Source organism: Manis javanica, chromosome 13 (genome assembly GCF_040802235.1).
Source record: "Manis javanica isolate MJ-LG chromosome 13, MJ_LKY, whole genome shotgun sequence".
NCBI classification, from domain to species: domain Eukaryota; kingdom Metazoa; phylum Chordata; class Mammalia; order Pholidota; family Manidae; genus Manis; species Manis javanica.
In genome coordinates this window covers 60900214-60925319 of record NC_133168.1, presented here as the reverse complement: position 1 = coordinate 60925319, position 25106 = coordinate 60900214, and the positions used below count along the sequence as shown (strand labels likewise).

At 39.1% G+C, this 25106-nt stretch overlaps 1 protein-coding gene across 10 annotated transcripts in view; it reads right to left on the bottom strand.

The window, feature by feature from the left end:
• The window catches only part of AIG1 (androgen induced 1), a 237581-nt gene that overhangs the window by 160298 nt on the left and 52177 nt on the right, over positions 1 to 25106 (bottom strand). The gene's annotated exons all lie outside the window — the stretch shown is intronic.

Here is a 25106-nt window from a genome sequence, read left to right as displayed (position 1 = left end):
GATCTTACTTAAGAATCACATTTATTATTTTTCCTGTCTTACAGATGAAGAAATTTAACCTTAGAGGATTTTAGTAACTTTCCTAGAGTCAAAAAGTTAATAAATGGCCAAACCAGAATGTAGGGCTAAACAGAGGGACTGCAGAACCAACACTTGTTACCTCTTTACATACTTATCCTACAAACTAGGTAGTACATACTCTTGAAGGAATTAGTAATTGAATGAAGGAATAATTAAATGCTGAAGACTACTTCATTTCTGGGTCCTCTAGAAAGGTCTGCAATAGCAGGAATTCAGTGAATGTCTGGTGAGTAAAATGTTTGGTTAATTATTCTAGAAAAATCAAAAGGAAAAGAAAGATGGTTACATGTGGAAAAAAATTGCCAAGCCCATTCTCTGGATTGAACACAATATATACAAAGCCACAGGCAGGAGTACGTACGGAATGCAGAACAAGTCAGGAGAATCATTACAGTCTTCACTAGGAATAAACGCATTAATGGAATCTCCGGCATCTCAGCAAGGATTATTTGACCAGGGGCATCTTCCCTGGCACAGACTCATATCCACAGAAAGAGAAGCAGTGCTATTTTAGAATATTTGCTGGTCCTAGCTGATATCTGGTCTTGACTTGCACTTTGGATCCATGCTCTCTTCCTTAGTCAAATTTTAGCTAGCAAGCTCCTTACTCTTATCTCATTATTATTTGTCCTAATATATGATATATGTTATTATATCTTATCTTATTAATATCTTATCCTTATTCTTACCTTATTCTCATGTCATCTTTGGGATGCAAGTCTTTCCCCAGAATACCAGTTTATGGGGCTGGGTTCCTATGAGGTAAGAGTCCGCAGACTTTTTGCCCAGGGCCATGACCTCTGTAATCCCTGGGTCTACAGGCTGAAACCACACCAATCACTCCCTATTCCCCTGCCTCAGTCTATTCTCAGTCGGAGGCATCTCTACCTGGCCTGTTTCAACATGGACTAAGACATGGAAAGGACATTTCCCACCCATTGGACCCAAATTGCCTGGGGTTGGCTTCTAGTAGTACCAGTATTCTTTTGTGAAAAGTGATGTTTGAAGCTTTATTACATACTGGAAACGGTGGGCCTGGTTAGTAAGGTGGTGTGCACTGTGAGAAGGTGGGCTGTGGAGAAGATGAGGCTGTGGGGGTGGAAACTGCATATTCTACCTTCTGGTTATCTGTCAAGCTGCAGAAATAGGGGCAAAGGAACACTAAGATTCACTGACATGATAAGCATGAATTAGGGGCAGGGATGACTCAGATGGAAAACTACAAAGATTACAGCCAACTTCACAGACAGAATGAAAAGGGCAATCAGGTACTCAACAAAAAAGAAAAAAACCACATAGTAATGTAGTCAAATTTAATAAACACAATGGGAACTGTTAATGTTCATAAACTCCACAGTCGTATAGGTTAATCCAGATTACATATGGCACAACCTTTTCTTGAAAAGGGACTTAAAGTTAAGATAACTTCTATTACTGAGATACTGATACAAAGGAGATTCTGTAGGAGCCATGGGGGAACCCTTTCTCTAGATAATTCTCTACATAATATGGAAGAAATGGACTCAGAATGTAGACATCCAACTGTATGGTGGAGTAAATGCCCCACACTACTCTCCCAATGAAACTACCAAAAAAAGGCTTAATAAAACATTTAGGTAACCATTTAATAGTTTCTTTTTACAATTATAAGAAAAACACACACCCACACATATGTGTATATATGTTCATATGTGTGTATATACAAATACATAACCCCTTCTTAAATATGTATATGGTACCCTACTATATAATCTTGATTTTGTTGTTTTATAACATATCCAGGAAGCACAAAGCATCTTTTAAAATAAACCACTATGTGCAAAAAGTAGTGAACTGTGCATGTCCAAATAAAGTGGGAGTGGGAATCCCAGGAGTTCAGCAGGCACCGCAGCTAGCTTTCCTCCAGAGTATCTGTCAGACCCCAGCGACACCAGGCTTATCTTTGGATGCTCTGTGGTTTTCAGGGACAGGAGATAATGACTGTGCAAGGTGGGTAGCCTTACAGAGGCCTCCACATAAAACTAGTACCCCAAAGGGTTACACCATCAGCATAAGAGTAAATGAGAAATAGCCTTTGGCAGAAAAGGGCAGTAAGGAAATGTGCCTGATGGAACCTTAGCTCCATGTATAGAGGAAAGAGAAAGAGAAATTATCCTGAAAATTCATAGCCATAAGACAGCCATCAGAACTCTCAGATGTACATCATCATATGGGTTTGTGACCTGACATGTGCTTTCAGGAAGATGTAATGATCTGAAATGTGTGATCTTTTAAGCACAAGCTGAGAATATGAAAATTGGCCACCATATATATAAACCAAAAAGTTTTAGAGTACTAGTTATCTTACTAATCATACTCTATGACCAAAATACAATTAAGGTTGAAATCAACAATAGATAAAAATCCCTAAACATTTGGAAATCTTAAAACATATTTAAAAACCTTATGGATCAATCACAAAAGCAGAGTGGACTCTAGAAAATACTTAGAAATAAATAATAATAAAAATGGTAGATACAATTCTGTGGTACATAATTAAAGTGTTAATAGAGAAAGATTTATAGGCTTCTATGCTTATATTAGAAAAGAAGAGCAAAAATTAATGAATGAGGTATACATCTTCAGAATATGGCAGAGAATAGCCAAATAATTAATGAAATGGGAAACAGCATACAATACAGGACCAATGAGGCCAAAGTTTGGACTTTTAGAAGTACAGATAAATTCTGGCATTTACAGAAAAAGACAGAAAACACAAATAAGTAATATCAGGAAAGAGAAAGGGGCATTAGTGCAGATATCATGAGAATAAAATTTTCAAAAATACCTATGAACAAGTTTGTCATTAATTTGAAAGTTTGATGAAATAAAATTCTCAATTCAGAAAATACTACTTACCAAAACTGATGCAAGAGGAAATAGAAAACCCAAATAACCTTATAATTGTGAAATCAAATCAAAGAATATGACAAACATATTTAGTAATTTCTATCAAACATTCAAAGAGACAATTCTAATCTTCCACTTTTCCAGGGGATTACAAAGAAAGGAATATGGCCCCTCAACATATTTTATAAGTCTAGTATAGCAATGATATCATAACAGAAAAGAACAAGAAAGGAAAATCTCATACAAATATCATTCAATAACACATGCAAAAATCTTAAAATAAATTCATCAATGTTTAAATAGCATACTATATCATGATCAAGTTGGTTTTACCCCAAGGATGCAAGGTTCATTTAAGATTAGAGAATCATTATGTATTTCACTACATTAACAGAATAAAGAAGAAAAATAACATGATCATCTCTACAGGTACAGAAAAAGAACTCTGATAAAATTTGGCAATCATTCTTGATGACATTTCTTAGTAAATATGGAATAAAAGTCCCCTGCTAGGGAGTATGGCCCCTCAGACTATGCTCAGATTCTTATGGGATGAGGTAATGGAACATATGTTGGCACACTGGTATTTCACTGAAGCACACCGTTTAGGAAGGTTTTTCCAGCACAGTCTCTTGCATATGTTGAGCATAAGACACATACAAGAATGTTCAGAGGGGTAGTGCCCAGAACTGTCAAAAAATTGGAACATGCCTAATATTCATCAATAGTAACATAGATAAACAAATTTGCCTGGTGAAATTCCTAAAGACAAGTAAGAGATTTTGAGAAATCATAATTGTTTTCTTTCTGCAAATTTCAACCCTGAAGCTCATTTAGAAAGTCAGTTACTGATGCTCATCATAAAATTAAATATATACCACTGCTTCCAAAATTTCCAGGTGAACTAAGGTGGAAATTGTTGGTAAGGAGGTTGTAGCAGAACAAACCCATTTCTAACTTGTGATGTAGACTCTACCTAGCAATTTATTGTTTTCCCTTGATGATTTTTACCAATATTTGACTCTCCCCCCTTACTTTGTACTGTCTTCTTGAGCCATAAGAATTCCTTCTGGGACTTTGGATGACATTACCATACATACCTTTGGAATTTGAAGAACTTGCATCCTGTTACCTTCTGAATGAGTGTTTGCAATGGGGTAGCACCATATTTAGCCAAAAGATGCTGTCATCTAACACAATATTCTCAGCGCTATGAGGTCATTTTTAGGGCATATAGAAGGAAAGGGGCATTCTTTGACTTCTTTTCATCTGCCAGATATAGTTCTAGATACTCTGTCATTGTCTTTCAAAATAACCCAAGTGAGTTAGGATTTCCTGAAGCCACTCTTCGCATTAGAAAACCAAGATTTGGAGAGCTTATGAAATTTGCATTAGGAAGTATTAGATCCAGAACCACAGCTTAGGTCTGTCTCCAAGGCTCATGCTCTTCTGACTGCATCTGGCCACCTTATGCCTCACACGGTAAGATCGCCCCATAAGGGGGATCATTTTAGCATTCTAATAACTAGCCCTCCTTTTTTATAGGTTCAAAGTTTTAAACTGACACATTTAAAGTTGAATTCCACTCCAAAATAAACTGAGTAAGTCTTCTTTCACTTTCTGTCAAGTGACAACAAATAAAATAATTAAACATCTACATAAACCTCTCATAAAACAATTTTATTATGATAGAGGATCAGTGCCAATTAGCACTGATAGAAGTTTCTTTTTCAAAAAACTTTTGGGAGCTTTTGTTGTCATAAAATCACTAAATAATCTATCTCTTGCTTTCTCTGTCTTTCTCTTTTATTAATAAAAGAGAACTATAGTCTAGTTATTGGACATAATTACATTAAAATGAATATCCACACAGTAACTATAAGTACATAAGATAGACATCCAGCTGACTGCACCCTGAATTTAAAGTTACCACCTGAGAAAAAAATTAAGAGAAAATCTAATTTAATCTAATCTAGTAAAAATAAATTAAGCAATGAGAGCATCCTTCTGAAGATGCATCCTATGTTAGATGGCTATGTGTCAATGACTGCCTATATTCTGTGCCTTGGGTATAGTATCAGAATGCCTGAGTGGAATATTATGGTAACAGTGAAAGTTGAAACCTGGTTAAATGAATTACAATCTTCCCCAAAAGGATACTTAACAGAAGAAAAGTGATTGTTATAGTGAGTAGGCTTGGGATATTAAAAAAACAAGAATGTGTCTCCAGCTTTATGTAGAGGACAGGGTCCCCCTGACCACCAAAGGTAGCATTTCAGTCCACCTAGCAAGTCAGTCTCTATGTGCAAAAGGATGTATCAGACTATAGCCTTTGACCAACTGCCATTAATATCACCCAATTATGACCCCTTGCCTTGACTTTGAGTTTCCTCAGAAATCTCCTGACTACCCTTCTCTTTTTCAAAGTTGTTCTCTCTAGAAAGAGTTATGCAGACTCCAGCTACCTGACAATATATTTGTCATTATAAATTGCTCAATTATGTTTCAAAGTGAAACTTTAGCCTATCTCATTTAGTTAGCATGAGTTCATGCACGGAGAGAGGGATTACCTCAAAACAGACTGACAAAACTAAGTGTCTGGGTCTTTGGTCCTGGGCTACAGTGACATTTGAATACTGTCCCAGCACACTGGGACACCCAGAGAAGGCCACATTGCTGTCTCCTAATTGCTATGAAGATAACACAGGGAGAAGGCTAAGGTTTTCTGTGTTTTCTTTAGTTTGGATTAGAAGCACAAACAAGCTAAGAAAATATGCAGCAAGTCCGTACAGTTTCTTTTTGGGGGAAGCTGGGGTTTGTTTTTCAGCATCCTATCAACTATATATCAATATTCCTTCTTCTTTCCTTTATGAAAAATTCACTCTTTAAATTTAGAGCATGAACATTTCTAAATGGGAATACATGTGAGGTTTCTTACTATAAAAGGAATAAATGCCTTTGTGGAAATTTGTGTGGACGTTTGTTTTTTGCCTTTTCAACTGTTCTGTGATGCCCTATGCTGTATAAAAATGTGTAAGGAGAGGATGGCGGTGTGAGTAGAGCAGTGGAAATCTCCTCCCAAAAACACATAGAGGTATGAAAATATAACAAAGAAAAATCTTCCTAAAATAGAGACCACAGGACACAGGACAACATCCAGACCACATCCACACCTGCAAGAACCCAGCGCCTTGCGAAGAGGGTAAGATACAAGCCCCGGCCCGGCGGGACCCGAGCGCCCCTCCCCCCGGCTCCCGGTGGGTGGAAAGAAACTGGAGCGTTTTTTTTTATTGGCGAGTGCTTTTTGGAAGCCTTAAAGGGACAGGGCCCCCGTTGCTAGGGAGGCAGGGTGGCGGGACTGGTGAGCGGATGCCTGGGACTGGCGCCTGAGGACAAAGAATATCCCGCATTTTTCCCTGCGGGACTAGTGGGCGGGTGCCTGAGACCAGCGCCTGAGGACGGAGGAAATCACGCGTTTTTCCCCTTTTTTTTTCTCTTTTTGGTGAGCGCTTTTTGGAAGCCTTAAAGGGACAGGGACCCCGGTGCTAGGGAGGCAGGGCGGCAGGACTGGTGAGCGGGTGCCTGGGACCGGCGCCTGAGGACAAACAATATCGCGCGTTTTACCCTGCGGGACCGGTGGACGGGTGCTTTTTGGAAGCATTGAAGAGACAGGGACCCTGGTGCTAGGGAGACAGGGCAGCAGGACCAGTGAGCGGGTGCCTGGGACCGGCGCCTGAAGACAAAAAAAAATCGCGTGTTTTTTCCTTTTTTTTTTTTTTTGTTCCCTCTCTCATTGTTGCTGTTGTTGTTTTGGTTTGGAGAGTGCTTTTTGGAAGTCTTAAAGGGGCAGGACAGGTCACTTAGACCAGAGGCAGGGAATCTGGGGATCTCTGGGCACTCTAACCCCCTGGGCAGCAGGGAGCACAGAGGCCCCTTACGGAGATAAATAGCCTCCAGGCCGCTCCCCCTCCAACAGGCTCCACCATTTTGGAGGAGCAGCCCCAGCCAGGCCAAGCCCACAGCAACAGCGGAGATAAACCCCATAGCAACCAGGCAGGAAGCAGAAGCCCTGTCTGCACACAGCTGCCCAGCACAAGCCACTAGAGGTCGCTATTCTCCCAGGAGAGGAAGGCCACAAACCCACAAGAAGGGAAGCTCTTCCAGCCGTCACTTATACCACCTCTGAAAACTATCTCTATCACCATGAAAAGACAAAACTACAGGCAGACAAAGATCACAGAGACAACACCTGAGAAGGAGACAGACCTAACCAGTACTCCTGAAAAAGAATTCAAAATAAAAATCATGAACATGCTGACAGAGATGCAGAGAAAAATGCAAGAGCAATAGGATGAGATGCAGAGAAATATGCAAGAGCAGTGGGATGAAGTCCGGAGGGAGATCACAGATGTCAGGAAGGAGATCACAGAAGTGAAACAATCCCTGGAAGGATTTATAAGCAGAATGGATAAGATGCAAGAGGCCATTGAAGGAATAGAAGCCAGAGAACAGGAACGTATAGAAGCTGACATAGAGAGAGATAAAAGGATCTTCAGGAATGAAACAACACTAAGAGAACTACGTGACCAAGCCAAAAGGAATAATATTCGTATTATAGGGATACCAGAAGAAGAAGAAAGAGGAAAAGGGATAGAAAGTCTCTTTGAAGAAATAATTGCTGAAAACTTCCCCAAACTGGGGGAGGAAATAATCGAACAGACCATGGAATTACACAGAACCCCCAACAGAAAGGATCCAAGGAGGACAACACCAAGACACATAGTAATTAAAATGGCAAGGATCAAGGACAAGGAAAGAGTTTTAAAGGCAGCTAGAGAGAAAAAGGTCACCTATAAAGGAAAACCCATCAGGCTAACATCAGACTTCTCGACAGAAACCCTACAGGCCAGAAGAGAATGGCATGATATACAATGAAACAGAAGGGCCTTGAAACAAGGATACTGTATCCAGCACGACTATCATTTAAATATGATTGCAGGATTAAACAATTCCCAGACAAGCAAAAGCTGAGGGAATTTGCTTCCCACAAACCACCTCTACAGGGCATCCTACAGGGACTGCTCTAGATGGGAGCACCCCTAAAAAGAGCACAGAACAAAACACACAACATATGAAGAATGGAGGAGGAGGAATAAGAAGGGAGAGAAGAAAAGAATCTCCAGACAGTGTATATAACAGCTCAATAAGCAAGCTAAGTTAGGCAGTAAGATACAAAAGAAGCTAACCTTGAACCTTTGGTAACCACGAATCTAAAGCCTGCAATGGCAATAAGTACATATCTCTCAATAGTCACCCTAAATGTAAATGGACTTAATGCACCAATCAAAAGACACAGAGTAATAGAATGGATAAAAAAGCATGACCCATCTATATGTTGCTTACAAGAAACTCACCTTAAACCCAAAGATAAGCATAGACTAAAAGTCAAGGGATGGAAAAACATATTTCAGGCAAACAACAGTGAGAAGAAAGCAGGGGTTGCAGTACTAATATCAGACAAAATAGACTTCAAAACAAAGAAAGTAACAAGAGATAAAGAAGGATACTACATAATGATAAAGGGCTCAGTCCAACAAGAGGCTATAACCATTCTAAATATATATGCACCCAATACAGGAGCACCAGCATATGTGAAGCAAATACTAACAGAACTAAAGAGGGAAATAGACTGCAATGCATTCATTGTAGGAGACTTCAACACACCACTCACCCCAAAGGATAGATCCACCGGGCATAAAATAAGTAAGGACACACAGGCACTGAACAACACACTAGAACAGATGGACCTAATAGACATCCATAGAACTCTACATCCAAAAGCAACAGGATATACATTCTTCTCAAGTGCACATGGAACATTCTCCAGAATAGACCACATACTAGCTCACAAAAAGAGCCTCAGTAAATTCCAAAAGATTGAAATTCTACCAACCAATTTTTCAGACCACAAAGGTATAAAAGTAGAAATAAATTCTACAAAGAAAACAAAAAGGCTCACAAACACATGGAGGCTTAACAACATGCTACTAAATAATCAATGGATCAATGAACAAATCAAAATAGAGATCAAGGAATATATAGAAACAAATGACAACAACAACACTAAGCCCCAACTTCTATGGGACGCAGCAAAGCAGTCTTAAGAGGAAAGTATATAGCAATCCAGGCACACTTGAAGAAGGAAGAACAATCCCAAATGAATAAACTAACATCACAATTATCAAAACTGGAAAAAGAAGAACAAATGAGGCCTAAAGTCAGCAGGAGGAGGGACATAATAAAGATCAGAGAAGAAATAAACAAAATTGAGAAGAATGAAACAATAGCAAAAGTCAACGATACCAAGAGCTGGATCTTCGAGAAAATAAACAAAATAGATAAGCCTCTAGCCCAACTTATTAAGAGAAAAAGAGAATCAACACAAATCAACGTAATCAGAAATGAGAATGGAAAAATCATGACAGACTCCACAAAAATACAAAGAATTATTAAAGACTACTATGAAAACCTATATGACAACAAGCTGGAAAACCTAGAAGAAATGGACAACTTCCTAGAAAAATACAACCTCCCAAGACTGACCAAGGAAGAAACACAAAAGTTAAACAAACCAATTACGAGCAAAGAAATTGAAACAGTAATCAAAAAACTACCCAAGAACAAAACCCCGGGGCCGGACGGATTTACCTCGGAATTTTATCAGACACACAGAGAAGACATAATACCCATTCTCCTTAAAGTGTTCCACAAAATAGAAGAAGAGGGAATACTCCCAAACTCATTCTATGAAGACAACATCACCCTAATACCAAAATCAGGCAAAGACCCCACCAAAAAAGAAAATTACAGACCAATATCCCTGATGAATGTAGATGCAAAAATACTCAATAAAATATTAGCAAACAGAATTCAACAGTATATCAAAAGGATCATACACCATGACCAAGTGGGGTTCATCCCAGGGATGCAAGGATGGTACAACATTCAAAAATCCATCAACATCATCCACCACATCAACAAAAAGAAAGACAAAAACCACATGATCATCTCCATAGATGCTGAAAAAGCATTTGACAAAATTCAACATCCATTCATGATAAAAACTCTCAGCAAAATGGGAATAGAGGGCAAGTACCTCAACATAATAAAGGCCATATATGATAAACCCGCAGCCAGCATTATACTGAACAGCGAGAAGCTGAAAGCATTTCCTCTGAGATCGGGAACAAGACAGGGATGCCCACTCTCCCCACTGTTATTTAACATAGTACTGGAGGTCCTAGCCATGGCAATCAGACAAAACAAAGAAATACAAGGAATCCAGACTGGTAAAGAAGAAGTTAAACTGTCACTATTTGCAGATGATATGATACTGTACATAAAAAACCCTAAAGACTCCACTCCAAAACTACTAGAACTGATATCAGAATACAGCAAAGTTGCAGGATACAAAATTAACACACAGAAATCTGTAGCTTTCTTATACACTAACAATGAATCAATAGAAAGAGAAATCAGGAAAACAATTCCATTCACCATTGCATCAAAAAGAATAAAATACCTAGGAATAAACCTAACCAAAGAAGTGAAAGACTTATACTCTGAAAACTACAAGTCACTCATAAGAGAAATTAAAGGGGACACTAATAAATGGAAACTCATCCCGTGCTCATGGCTAGGAAGAATTAATATCGTCAAAATGGCCATCCTGCCCAAAGCAATATACAGATTTGATGCAATCCCTCTCAAATTACCAGCAACATTCTTCAATGAATTGGAACAAATAATTCAAAAATTCATATGGAAACACCAAAGACCCCGAATAGCCAAAGCAATCCTGAAAAAGAAGAATAAAGTAGGGGGGATCTCACTCCCCAACTTCAAGCTCTACTACAAAGCCATAGTAATCAAGACAATTTGGTACTGGCACAAGAACAGAGCCACAGACCAGTGGAACAGATTAGAGACTCCAGAAATTAACCCAAACATATATGGTCAATTAATATTTGATAAAGGAGCCATGGACATACAATGGCAAAATGACAGTCTCTTCAACAGATGGTGCTGGCAAAACTGGACAGCTACATGTAGGAGAATGAAACTGGACCATTGTCTAACCCCATATACAAAGGTAAACTCAAAATGGATCAAAGACCTGAATGTAAGTCATGAAACCATTAAACTCTTGGAAAAAAACATAGGCAAAAACCTCTTAGACATAAACATGAGTGACCTCTTCTTGAACATATCTCCCCGGGCAAGGAAAACAACAGCAAAAATGAGCAAGTGGGACTCCATTAAGCTGAAAAGCTTCTGTACAGCGAAAGACACCATCAATAGAACAAAAAGGAACCCTACAGTATGGGAGAATATATTTGAAAATGACAGATCCAATAACGGCTTGACGTCCAGAATATATAAAGAGCTCACACGCCTCAACAAACAAAAAACAAATAATCCAAGTAAAAAATGGGCAGAGGAACTGAACAGACAGTTCTCCAAAAAAGAAATACAGATGGCCAAGAGACACATGAAAAGATGCTCCACATCGCTAATTATCAGAGAAATGCAAATTAAAACTACAATGAGGTATCACCTCACACCAGTAAGGATAGCTGCCATCCAAAAGACAAACAACAACAAATGTTGGCGAGGCTGTGGAGAAAGGGGAACCCTCCTACACTGCTGGTGGGAATGTAAATTAGTTCAACCATTGTGGAAAGCAGTACGGAGGTTCATCAAAATGCTCAAAACAGACCTACCATTTGACCCAGGAATTCCACTCCTAGGAATTTACCCTAAGAACGCAGCAATCAAGTTTGAGAAAGACAGATGCACCCCTATGTTTATCGCAGCACTATTTACAATAACCAAGAATTGGAAGCAACCTAAATGTCCATCGGTAGATGAATGGATAAAGAAGATGTGGTACATATACACAATGGAATACTACTCAGCCATAAGAAGTGTAAAAATCCAACCATTTGCAGCAACATGGATGGAGCTGGAGAGTATTATGCTCAGTGAAATAAGCCAAGCAGAGAAAGAGAAATACCAAATGATTTCACTCATCTGAGGAGTATAGGAACAAAGGAAAAACTGAAGGAACAAAACAGCAGTGGAATTACAGAACCCAAAAATGGACTAACAGGTACCAAAGGGAAAGGAACTGGGGAGGATAGGTGGGCAGGGAGGGATAAGGGGAGGGAAGAAGAAGAGGGGTATTAAGATTAGCATGCATGGGGGGGAGGGAGAAAGGGGAGGGTGGGCTGCACAACACAGAGAGGACAAGTAGTGACTCTACAACATTTTGCTAAGCTGATGGACAGTAACCGTAATGTAGTTGTTAGGGGGGACCTGATATAGGGGAGAGCATAGTAAACATAGTATTCTTCATGTAAGTGTAGATTAAAAATTAAAAAAAAAAAAAAGAAAGAAAGTAAGAAAGAAAAGGGGGATTACTCCTTGATAGGATAAAACTATTGGTAAATCAAAGATCAACGCATGCTTTAAATATCCTTAATGTTGATCACTTAAAGGGTGTCAGATGATCAGCTATGGAGGTACTCTTTTCTGATAATATTCCTTTCTCTTAATTAAAAAAAAAAAAAAAAAAAGCAGTTACTGTGTGCTGACCTCCAATGAGTTCTGCACAGTGGTATAGAGGGCATGTCAAAGTGTGGGCAAAGGGTCTGTTTGTTTCTATGCAGAAGATCAAGGCCTAGCTTGGATACCCAGAAAATGAACTAAGATACGATATGAGGAGGAGCTTCCGGCATCAGCACTCTCTGGAGTACTTGTGCCAGGGGACGATCATCAGAAAGCCTCCACAGGGATCCGGATGATGCTGCGGTTGTGGCTGCATCCAGCCCACCGTCTCCTGGACTTGCCATTGGAATGAGGAGGGAGATATCTAGGCTGGCATGTGCATACAGTGAGACAACGAGTTTGACCGGATCTGTACTCTTGGAACTCAACCAGGAGTTGGGAGGGGTGCAAGTTGTAGCACTCCAAAATCTCATGACTATAGACTATCTACGGTTAAAACAACATATGGGATGTGAACAGATCCCAGAAATGGGCTGCTTTAATTTGTCTGATTGTTCAAGTACAGTTGGACAATATCCATCATATCATAGATAAATTTTCACAAATGCCTAGGGTGCCTAAATGGTTTTCTTGGCTTCACTGGAGATGGATGGTAATTATAGATTTGCTTTGTTTATGTCACCTTATTCCTATTATGTTAATATGTGTGTGCAAATTAGTTAGTGGTTTAAAACCTATACATACTTAAGGTACTCTACAAGAAGATATGTCAAAGAAATAATCAATCTTCCCATGTTTCCTTCCATATGCTACATCTGTAGCTTTTCTTCTTTCTTCCTAATTACAACCCTTAAATAGAATTCGTGCCTCTTATCGAATTTACCGAGTATCACAATTCCTCCAGGTGGTAAAGATACCTCAAGACAAGTGCTGGGCATAGAAGCCACAGGGCATAAATCTGCAAAGAAGTAAAAAGCTAACCTTTTCAAACAATATGGCTTCTCTCTCACTTACCAACTTTACATTTCCCTGTATGGCCCCAGAAGATGACTGGTTAGCCAGAGACGGGTAAGATTCCTCAAGGGAGGAACAACCTAAGACAGGCACAGTCGCAGGGGGGCCATCAGGCGAGAATTTGGGGATCAACAGAGGTGAGGCTCAGAACCTCACCCCCTCTGCTTTGAGAGAAATCTTCTGCATCCGTGGATGTCTTGCTGCCCTTGTCTAGCCTGGATTAATACTTAGTCCATAGGCACACACCTGATCATCTGATCATCTACATTTGCCCTCTTACAGCACTAAACTATGTTTTCTACCTTTATCTTGCATCTACCTACCACTTCAGCATTTTATTAAAAATAAAAATAATAATAATAATAGGAGAAATGTGGGATCAACATATAAATCAAGTACAAAAATCAAACGAATATTCATATTTGACCTGATTGTTTATAGGTCATAATGCATGATCAAAACCGAAAGTTTCTGTGATGAATGCCCTTGTACTGTTCACCATGTAAGAATTTATTCACTATGTAAGAATTCGTTCACCATGTAAGAACTTGTTCGTTATGCTTCAGAAGATTGGAGACTGATGAGAATTAGGCTTGAGATGGATTAATGATTGTACATTGAGCGTTGACCCCCCTATACTGAATTTTATTGTTGTTAACAACCATTTGATCAATAAATATGAGAGATGCCCTCTCAAAAAATAAAAAAAAATAAAAAAATAAAAAATAAAAAAAAAATAATAATAATAGAAGGAGAAATGTGGGATCAACATATAAATCAAGTACAAAAATCAAACGAATATTCATATGTGACCTGATTGTTTATAGGTCATCATGCATGATCAAAACCGAAAGTTTCTGTGATGAATGCCCTTGTATTGTTCACCATGTAAGAATTTATTCACTATGTAAGAATTCGTTCACCATGTAAGAACTTGTTCGTTATGCTTCAGAAGGTTGGAGACTGATGAGAATTAGGCTTGAGATGGATTAATGATTGTACATTGAGCGTTGACCCCCCTATACTGAATTTTATTGTTGTTAACAACCATTTGATCAATAAATATGAGAGATGCCCTCCAAAAAAAAAAAAATGTGTAAGGAGTCAACAAGCAAACGGTCATCTTTGGAACCAAAATGGTTCAAAGGCGCGTGTCTGCAGCCTGAGCATCAGCAGCCTTCCCGCCCGATAGCACTTCAGGAGTTTTGTTCTTGGCGTTTAGTCTACCTGAATTCCTTGGCATCTGGTTTGCCCTGTTTAGAACTACTGACCAATTGTGGACTTTTTTTTTTTTTGGTTGAAGAACACTTCTCATTAATTAAGAGCCAGGAGGTTATATTAAGCTTGTTACTTTGAGGCTCCGCAGTTCAGGAAGGTGCCAAAACTGGGGAGAAACATCTGTTTTGTTGTTGATCTGCATAAAAGAGCAGGAGACCCAAAGAAAATCTACTTTGTGTGGATCATGTTTTTTTTTCTGTAGAGTTTTCTTTCTTTCTTTCTCCTCCTTTACCACCCTTCTTGCTCATGACTCTTCAAGCACAGTGTTCATCGAATGTGACTGATCAGGTCCAACAGGGCGGGCACTATTCTCTGGGTGGGACTGTGCACAGCAAGAACCCGCTGCATGGCCAGCAGCTCCCACCCTCTGTACAGGGGCAAATGAGCTTTCTAGGGCTCCAGCCTCTTGTTTTCTAAAGATCTGCTTGGAGAGTAATTGAAATTGTGTGAGAGCTTTTAACATAGTGACTAGCCTGTAGTACTCAGCAAATGTTAACTGAACTTTCCAGAAGGTCAATCGAAGATTTCTCTCCATTCTCCTGGCTTGCCTTACTTTGCAGGATAAAATGCAGAAGGAAGTGCCTCTTGCGCATCCTGCAGTCTAACATGGAAGACACTTATCCAAATAGGCAAGATTATTTACAGGAGGCTTTTGCCTATCAGCACCAAGGCCCTGGAGGCTGGGCCACTTGGATGAACTGACTGGACTTAAACCACCTCAAGTTCTTGTAGAAAACAGGTGGAAGGATGAATTATAAATTTAAAAAGAAAAGCAGGTTTGACTGAAAAGGCTCTCTTGATAAAGCAAAGCAAAATGGTTTTCATGAATTCTTAGTGAAATATTTCACTGGGAAGACACAGTTCATTTGCTTGGATACCCAAACCATTTCTTGTCAAAAATATTCTCTTGCAGTTGTGTAGCTATGAACTATGTCATCTTAGAAGCCCAAGATGATTTACAGATGATACTGAATATGTTTAGTAACCATTTCTTAAATATAGCTAATTCTACTGATAAAACCTTATTTTCATATATTAAAAACAAGCTTATTGGACAAATAAGCTTAAATCTGTATTCAATTATTGAAATGAGAAGACAAGGCAGGGGCATGTTCTTTCCTTGCCAAAATTTGTACTTTGCAAACTGGCCTGTACAACTGTAGAGAACTATTGGCACTAAGGCACAAAATAATGTACCAAAGGGAATAATAATAAGCACAAATGTACAGCCTTTTGTTAAATAGCCTCAAGGAAAAAGATAAACAGTGACTTTTGATCCAGATTCTGCATAACTCCCTTTCTTTCTTTGGGACATTCTCCCAGATTAGAAACTGTAGTCAGATTTTATGTATGTAGCTGAAAAGTTTATCAGGCAAAGTGATGAAAAGCAAAGTTAGGTTTGGTTTGTCAAAAAGCTGAGAGTACCTGCGAAAACCAAACACTCCGTTACTCCGAATATTTGGGTTCCAGTTCTGATTGCACCATTTACTCACTGTGGACCTCAGGCAAGGACCCTGTGGAGTGGGAACATGTGAAAATGTAAAAAGGAAGCATCTTCTTTGGCATGGGAGTGAGGGACACTGCTATCTATTGGGGCTCTGAGGAATAAATACACAGTAGACTAAAGCCCTGAGTGCAGTGTCTGGCCCACTGCAGCATGCAGGAGGGCAGCTCTCACTGGAGTTCTCAGGCTCTTGGGTGGTGCGTGTGCTTGGCCACTGTGGGATAGGAGCTGGTGATAAGCCTCAGGAGGGGCAAATAGAACTGGCTGGAAACAGAAAAGAAAGGCCACACAGCAAGTGCCTGTGGGTCTGAGGTGTCTTCATGCTCTAAGGTAATTTGGGGGGATGGACGTGTAGGTGACACTTCTGAATATTTAGACAAAAATGTTTCTCTATCAATGAATCTAGGGGCTGGTTTCCTTTGTTGACTCAGTGCTAACTCTGACAGCACTCCCCAGGGCATGTGTGTGCTCGTATTACCTTCTGGGCATGGGATTGCTGAGGGTTCCATCAGGTTAGTTATCTGTGCTTGTGTGAAGGCAGTCATTCTAATTTTGTAGTGGAAAACAGGAATGGGGCCCTCCTTTGGATTAAGTGGTGAGGTGATAGGTGCAGGAAACTCGCCTCCATTCCTGCCTCCAGCTAGGGCGTACCACTAATTCATGCTTAGGGTTCCTTCTTAACTCACATCCCTCCCATTTCTCCTTGGTGAATAAAGAACAGAGTGGCAGAGAACCCAGAGAAGCATAAAAGCAGATTGGGACAGAAGAGCTCCTGGTTCCCTCTGTAGAACACTGTCCCCATGTCCCATGTCCCATCAAATGTTCGCAGTGCAGCCCGAACTCCATGTATACGTTTGTCCCTGTGTGTAAATGAAGCACAGACCTATAGGGATAAAGGGAGGGATATCCGAAGAGAGAACCTCTTGCAAAGTTGCTCTTGAGAGGAGCTTAGAGAAAGGGCAGCTTGTGAGCTGTGGTTCCTCACTGTCTACCAGCTACTTGTCTTCTCACCTTCCCACTTGTGTCACTGGGACACATCTCCCAAAGTCAGAATTAAGCCTCAACCTTTGTTCCTAAGAGAGCTATAAAAAGGCATGATGAATGAAAGTCCTATCCAGGACTCAGTAATTGCAATCATGAGCATGGTGATTCCATGGCACAACTGCAAGCTAATAAATTTTGTGTGGGTAGAAAGTCCACTAGCTTCTTCCTTGGGGGGACACGTTCCTTTGATATCAGTGGATATAACACAGCACATTCCTATCCACCTGAAACAGGTAAGAGTTACCTCAAAATGACCACAGGGACTGCAGTAATTTTAGGAACACCCACAGAGCAAATCATTGTATTTTTTTCCTACAAAGCAGATGGTTGGTGTAGAATATGAGCAGGGAAAAGTCAGAGACAGAGACAGAGAGACAGTGTGGGAGGAAGGAGATACGCAAGGAAGGAAGAAGAAACATGAATAGTGTTCCTTTTTATCTTTTCTTTTCTTTTTAAATCAACAATTACCATTGTATCTTGTTCCTGGTCCTGCAAACAAGGGCATACAAAAGATCCAGATTTGGGGGGTCATATTTTTGAGAACAGAGTTTAAGTGCCTATTTTATAATATACATCCTACTATTAATGTTACTGAAGATCAATTCTGCCTTTTCTCAGTCACATACCTGAAATACATATTTTACTTGTGGATATGAATGTGGGAAAAAGGTATCTTATTTTCTGAGATATTTTTGAGGCCTTTTCAGCCAGAAAGAGTGGGAAATCTGTAAAATAATACACAGGACATGGTAATTCTCTTCATTTTCTAGGGGTCAATTAAAGGAAGATTTACCATAAGCCAGGTTGTCGGTGAATCTCAGTTAGTAGTTTAAGACAGAGTTACCTCTGATAAATTTTGTATGAAGTTTCAGAAATTGAGTATAAACCATTCAATTGTGTTACATATGTGACTTTCTTTGAGACAAACTTCCTCCAATGTCAGAATTAGATAGTTATGCATGATAATACTGACGAGATGCACAAAAAATGGTATTGGCAGAGGAAGAATGGAAAAAATATGCCTTTTGCTGAAATAGAAAATGTCCACTATTAATCTCATAAATTTTACTGTATCTATTTTTCACATCAACATAGATGAGCAAACAATAAATTACCTAAAATCCTATTCATTTTTACTATACTTAATTGTCACTCTCAAATGTGTTACTTATAATACTTCTTGAAACGTCTGATTTTGTTTGGGTAGCAAGGTGCCCAACCCATAAGGATAAATCATTAGTTTAAGCCCTCATGGTCACCTTATTCCCTTCTCCTACTTGCTTTCCCAGCCTCCTGTGCGGCTGGTCCTAACCATGTGACTATCCTCACTAACAAGACCTGCAGGGAGGTCTGCTGCTAGGAAAGCTTCATCTTTCTGATGATGAGACACTTGGGAGTGCTCCCTAAAGAACTTCTTCCTCTTTGTGCCTTGAACATGGTTGCAAAGGATGTGATGTTTGGTGCTCTACCACCTCTCTTGAGATTGTAAGCAGTGAGTCCAAGGAAAAAAAGCCAACACTCTGGAGACAGAAAGTGGAAAATAGAAAATGCCTAAGTTTCAAATGATAATACTGAGTAATACCATCCTAAAACAACCTGCTTACAAGCTTTTTGTTTTGTGAGATATTGAATATCTTTATGGTTTAAGCCATAGTTGGTTGGATGTTTACTCAACAAACACTAAATTATTTAGACATTGCTGCTGATGCTCAAGTGACAGCAGTAAATCAAACACACAACCTCCCTGGCCTCACAGGGCATCTATCAAATTAGAAGAGACATGCACTACCATAATTAAAGAATAAAATATATAATGTGTCAGGACATGGTAATCATTATGGAGAATATAAAGCAAAGTAAAATGATGGAGAATAATGGGAGGATAATTTATATAGGTTACTCATGGAAGTTTCTCTGAGAGGTAATTCTTTGAGCAGAGACTTGAATAAAGTCAAAGAGTAAGCCAAGTAGGTTTCTGGGAGTATTCTGTTACTTGCATCTGAAAGCATCATTAACCTACACATTCAACAAGATTTTAGTCATTCTTCAAAACAGAGTTCAGATATCACTTCTGGGAAGTCTTCCAGGACCACCCAGGGAAAGAAAGAGAAATCAATTCCTCTCTCTTCTGGGCTACTTGGGTAGAGCTAGCATGTGTACCTTAGACACATGTATTGTTATACTCATCATGACCTCTTTAAACATTTTTTGTTGAATTTCGACAGTTGGCATGCAATATTATGTTACTTTCAGGTGTACAACATATTGATTCAATATTTTTATACATTATGAAATGATCGCCTTGATAGGTCTAGTCACCTCTGACACTATAGAAAGTTATTTCTATAATACTGATTATATTCCCTGTGCTGTAAATGACGTCCCCACAACTTATATATTTTATAACTGGAAGTTTGTACCTCTATCCTGCCCTCTTTTAATTCACGTGTTGATATAGCTCATGAAGTCATCTTCTTTAGATTGTGAGACCCTTGAAGGACAAGATCAATTTTTGGTCACTGCTATCTTGGCTCCTTGAAGTCAGTACTTGCAACCTTGTAGGCTCCATATACTCACAAATAATTATTGAATTGACTAGAACTTCTGTCCTTTGAATGCTCTGGACATAAATGTATGGTTTCCACTGCACAGTGATTAAAACTAGGCACCTACAGTAAAATTTTATTATGATGTGATTATTTCTTATGTTGAAGAAATTTGTCTTGCAAGCATTGAGAAATCTGAGTTAACATGAACATGTACAAATTCAATAGGTTATCTAGGCAGAAATCTGTTTAAGAGAGAAGAATATATAAATTGGTTGAGGAGCAACCTGGATCCCTATCAGGTGCATCTGCCTAACCACATAGTGTGTTTGGTCTTTTGAAAAGGTTATCAGAAAAATGACAGTAAGACCATTCACCTACCTAGGTTATTATAGTCTTCTGAGTATTTTTCCTGGTGTGGGAGGAAAAAGCTCATTTTTCTCACTGATCTTGAATGAATCCTCATCTATGAAGCTTCCCTCTCAGACAGCTCAACTCAAACTCATTTCAGTGCAAGGGGAAAGCATGATAGACTCAACTCAAAATGAGCTGGGTTTTTTTTTTTTTTTGAGAGGGCATCTCTCATATTTATTGATCAAATGGTTGTTAACAACAATAAAATTCTGTATAGGGGAGTCAAATATGAGCTGGGTTTTGCCATAAAATATGACTTGGCAGATATGATATTTTTTACTTCAAAGGTGAAGAGAAAGGAAAAGGGCATTTGAAGATATGTAAAACATCAACAAAGGCTTAAAGAAAATAGAAAAAGAGTTTGATTTGTGGTACTTGTGTGAAAATTTAATAAAGAGAGGATCAGCAGATATTAAATATATATTTTATATTAAATCCATAGTTTTTAGAATAAAATAAACAATATGCTTTCTAAAATTTCCCCATAATATGAAAACAGAAGAAAAGGTATTTCCTTTTATCTACAATCTCAAGTAAAATCAAATTCCCTTCCTTTACCTGTTCCATTAACGGACATCAATATAGCAATTAATTAATATAGCTGCTTTCCATTTAAGCCAATCTCTTACATTTAGAAATCAGAAATGAAAATAATGTTTTTTAAATTATTGGGGTATGATGATCAAAATTTATATGCATCACAAAATTTTGTTTGCCTTTGAGATTTCAAATTCCATTTTCCATATGTTACCTAAGGAAGCAGGTGCCCTACCATCCCCACCACAAGCAAAAACAAGTTTTAAAGGATTCTAGACAAGGTTGATGTGTATAAAATCTTCAAGTCTTTACAAGAACATGATTATCACACCAGTTACCTAACAAGTAGCTCAGGTTAAATTAAAAGGCCAAATTCCAGAAAAGCTCATCCTGGCACATGCTCGTTTTCTCGGGATACCCTGATTTTCCCTCCCAGGTTAGAACGGATCCAAATTTCCAGGGCCTTCTCAGACCCTCTCCTCTTATTAACAGAAACACATCCTTATCTTTATCCACTGGTTAGGGTTAGTTTAATGACAGCCCACCTTCTGGTCTGTAGCAACCCGAGTCACACCAGGGACAAGGCTGTACTGGGAAGAGGGTGAGATATGATTATGTGTGTTATGTAGTTGCAAATGAATGGGAGGCATAGACTTGAATTAAGGGAAAATGTGTGATGATTCTAGGTCACTAAAGAGGCTGCTTTGGATAGCAGTTGGAGACACACTCAGGATTTTTCAAAGGGGCAATTTCATACTCATCATGCTCATTGTTTGCTACACAACCTCTTTTTCTTCATCATTTTTTTTTCTTGTTTGGAAGCCCTAGCCTATATTCTTAGCTAGAATAGTATCTGCCAGCACAAAAGTCAACAAACTCACAGAAGACAAAAGACATTCTTGGTTTGATTGCTCCTAATAAACTTCAATGCTTCCAGACCACATAATGTCATAGAATTATTTGTAATGCTTCTTTAAAAGGGTGACAGGGTTCAGAAATAAACTGCACATGGTAAGAAGAGCCTCCCAGGGGTTATCCCTGCAGAATGAGCTGTGAGGCTCTGGGAGGAGTGGTGGTTTCCGGCCATTAGCATTCTTAATCAAGGCCAGCTTTGCATTTATGGGAATCTACACAAATCAGGATGATACATACTATGTTCACTCAAGCAACCCTGCCTGATTTCTTCAAGGTTATGCTCAAACAAAACTTTACTCCAATTATCTTCGACTGAAATGCTTCATTATGTTTCCGTATCCTTGAGTCTATGAAGTAGATGCATAGGTCCATGGGTCACAAAATCACGTTTAGTGCTTCATGCCCACATAGAGCAATTACTGTCAACTCTCAATTAACCTCGTTATCAGAGGAAGCATTAGAGGAGAAAATACAAATCCTAGATAACCTACCCATGTCTTTCTTGCTGCCACAGTTGCAGCTGAGGTGAGAGAGAGGGCGAGAGAGAGAGAATGGGAGGGCCAGGAAAGGCTCAGGGCTAAGAGGGTAGCTTCAGGAAAATTTGAGCAAATGTGATATATTCAGCTGCCACTCTGCCCCCTTTTTATACCCTCTGCCTTTTTGCCCTGTGCCAGGAAGCAAAATAATATTAGTTTCCCTGCAAATTTCTGGCTGGCAAACAAAAGGCTTGGGGTGAAGGAAGCCAGGAGAAAGCACCAGGGGAGGTCCTCTGCGACACAGGTGGACACCAGCCGGTCAGAGCCTGCGAGCTTCTGGGGACCACAGGTAGGTTCTAAGTGGCGGCTCTTTGTCCCTAGGAAGCTCGAGTGTGCCCAGGGTTCTTGGACACAGGGAGGCTGCTTGGGTATTTGCCCTTTAGGATTCTGACTGTCAACCGACATGATGAAAGGTGTTTAATTACAAATATTATAATTAACCATTTGTACATGAAAAGCATCTTACACTGCAGATTCCTATAGGTATAACGTGTCCATCAGGTCCTGGACATTAAGGTTATTCCAGTCCTTCTGAAGGAACACTATGGGCCACACACCTCCCTCCCAGGCCAGGAGCCCCAGAAAGAGTAGAGATGACATCTCATTAAGTGATTCTTAGTGGAATCACTCCAAGAAGGGTTCACATTTTAACAAGGAAAAAAATCTTAATTGATTAGACTTCTGTGGAATTCCAGACCCTCCTGAGCAGCTAGGTATTGTGGGGGAGATACAAACATGGCCAGGGAAAACCTCTGAGGTCACAGCAAAGACAAGGGCACATTGAAGAGGAAAGCTGGGGAGTAACCTTGGAGAAAGAAAGGTGAAAATGATAAAATTACATGTTTTAATGAAAGAATTATTTGGGGTTAAAAATGCTTATAAAGAACCAAATGCAGATCATCTGTAAATATGACTTCATAATAAAATTAATGGGGCCTGCAAAGAAGCCATATAGCACTTTTTGTGGGGTTTGTTTTTTTGCCTCAGAATGAATTTCTGTGTATTACAGTGAAAAATCAGGTAAATAGATAAAAAAGTCAAACAACAGAGTAAGAAACAGTGGAACATGCACAGAGATATTTTGGATAATATTGGTCAGGATTCTTCTTAATATTAGAGACACAGAGAGCAAGGGAGAGAAATGTAACAGAGGGAATTCAAAAAGTTCAGGAAAAACAAAAGGCTACTGATTATAAAAGGGAAAGTAACTCATAGTAACAAGGATGATTATGAAAACTAAATATTGACTATAAAATATCAGTGGGCAAAATAAATGTAGGTTAATTCAGTGAAGCTGCACATCTCCTATTCATTATTGACTCCCTAACCCTTCCATGAAGCCTGTCAGTCGGGGAAGGTGCACACACATGCAATGAAAGTGTGATGCTGTGACTTCTGGTTAAAAATGGGGCAGTGAAATTAAAGGTATTATAACTTCTCTTCCGTCTTTCAAAACATGGTGAAAACAACAAAAATAATGAAACATGGAGGAAAATGTCAGATGTAATCAATCAAACAAGCAAACAAAAAGGCCTCTGTTGCTTTTACAAACCATTAAGTGGAATAAATTCAGGAAAGACACTGAAAACTGACAAATATCTCAAGTCTCAAGTGCAAAAAGATGCCCAAAGAGCATGTGCAGTGCATCTTTGATGAGGGTGGCAAGACTCACAATTTAAGCCCTAGAGATGGTTTGACACCCTATTGTAGAGGATGGGGTGGAGCTAGAAGAAAACATGTTAGCACTGTATTCCTATTTATTTTGTATTATGTTATTATTGTATTTCTTCTAGCCGAGGAAGACTTTCACAGGCAATGACATGATGACAGGACTATAGAAATTCCAAGGGAGTATAAGCCAGTAAAAAGAAACAAGAAGTATACGGCCTTGGTTTTTCTATATTATTCTTTCATGCAGAAAATCTTTACACTTTATGCCAATGGAATGTTCTCTTTGACGACTAGTCCGATCGAAAGTATTTGAGTTTTGTAAGGCAAGTCTGAAGAACGAAATATTAAATAGTATGTAAAGCATCTAACACTGTTATGTTAAACAACAGAATTTGAGAGATTTGCTAGATGGCTCATTCTGAGCACTGAGTTTTTAGAGGATACGTACGAAGGGAATAAGCAGAGGAATGTGACCAGATTATAATATCGCCCTTGTGTTGTCAAGAGCTAAGGGCTATTTCATCTAAGAAAATACAACTTAGTACAAAGGAAAAGCAATTCAGTGATAATCTGGGTGGCTAATTGTTCCTAAAATAAGCATAAAGGCTTCTGCCAGCTGTAGATTGGGCATATATGAATGAAGTGTCATTGGAAGGATTTAAAAAACAACTTTCTGACTGCCTACAATGGACCTTGAGCTTGGGTTACATGTGGTAGCCCAGGTCACTTGGGCTTCTGTTTTTCCAATAAATCAGCTGGCAGATGAAAGGTCTAAAGTTGAATTAGGTAATGTAACACAGTCTTCCTTGTGCTCAAAATTTGACATTTACAAGAGTGCTCTCTTTTTTCTCCTGGCTATACTCATAAAGAAACATGGTTTATGTACAGATAATGGATGACTAACAGACTTGTGAAGGAAGTTAAGCTATGGTGGGACTCTAACTGAAAACAATGAAAATCAGTGAAGCCAGAACAGACCTAAAATTAACTGACATTAGCTAACTGCACAACTGGGTAAGTGAACTGGTATGGAGCTAATGCTGACTTCCTTTCTCAAAGTTCAAAAATACTAGGAAGGCCATAGACCCAAAGAACACACATCTCAAG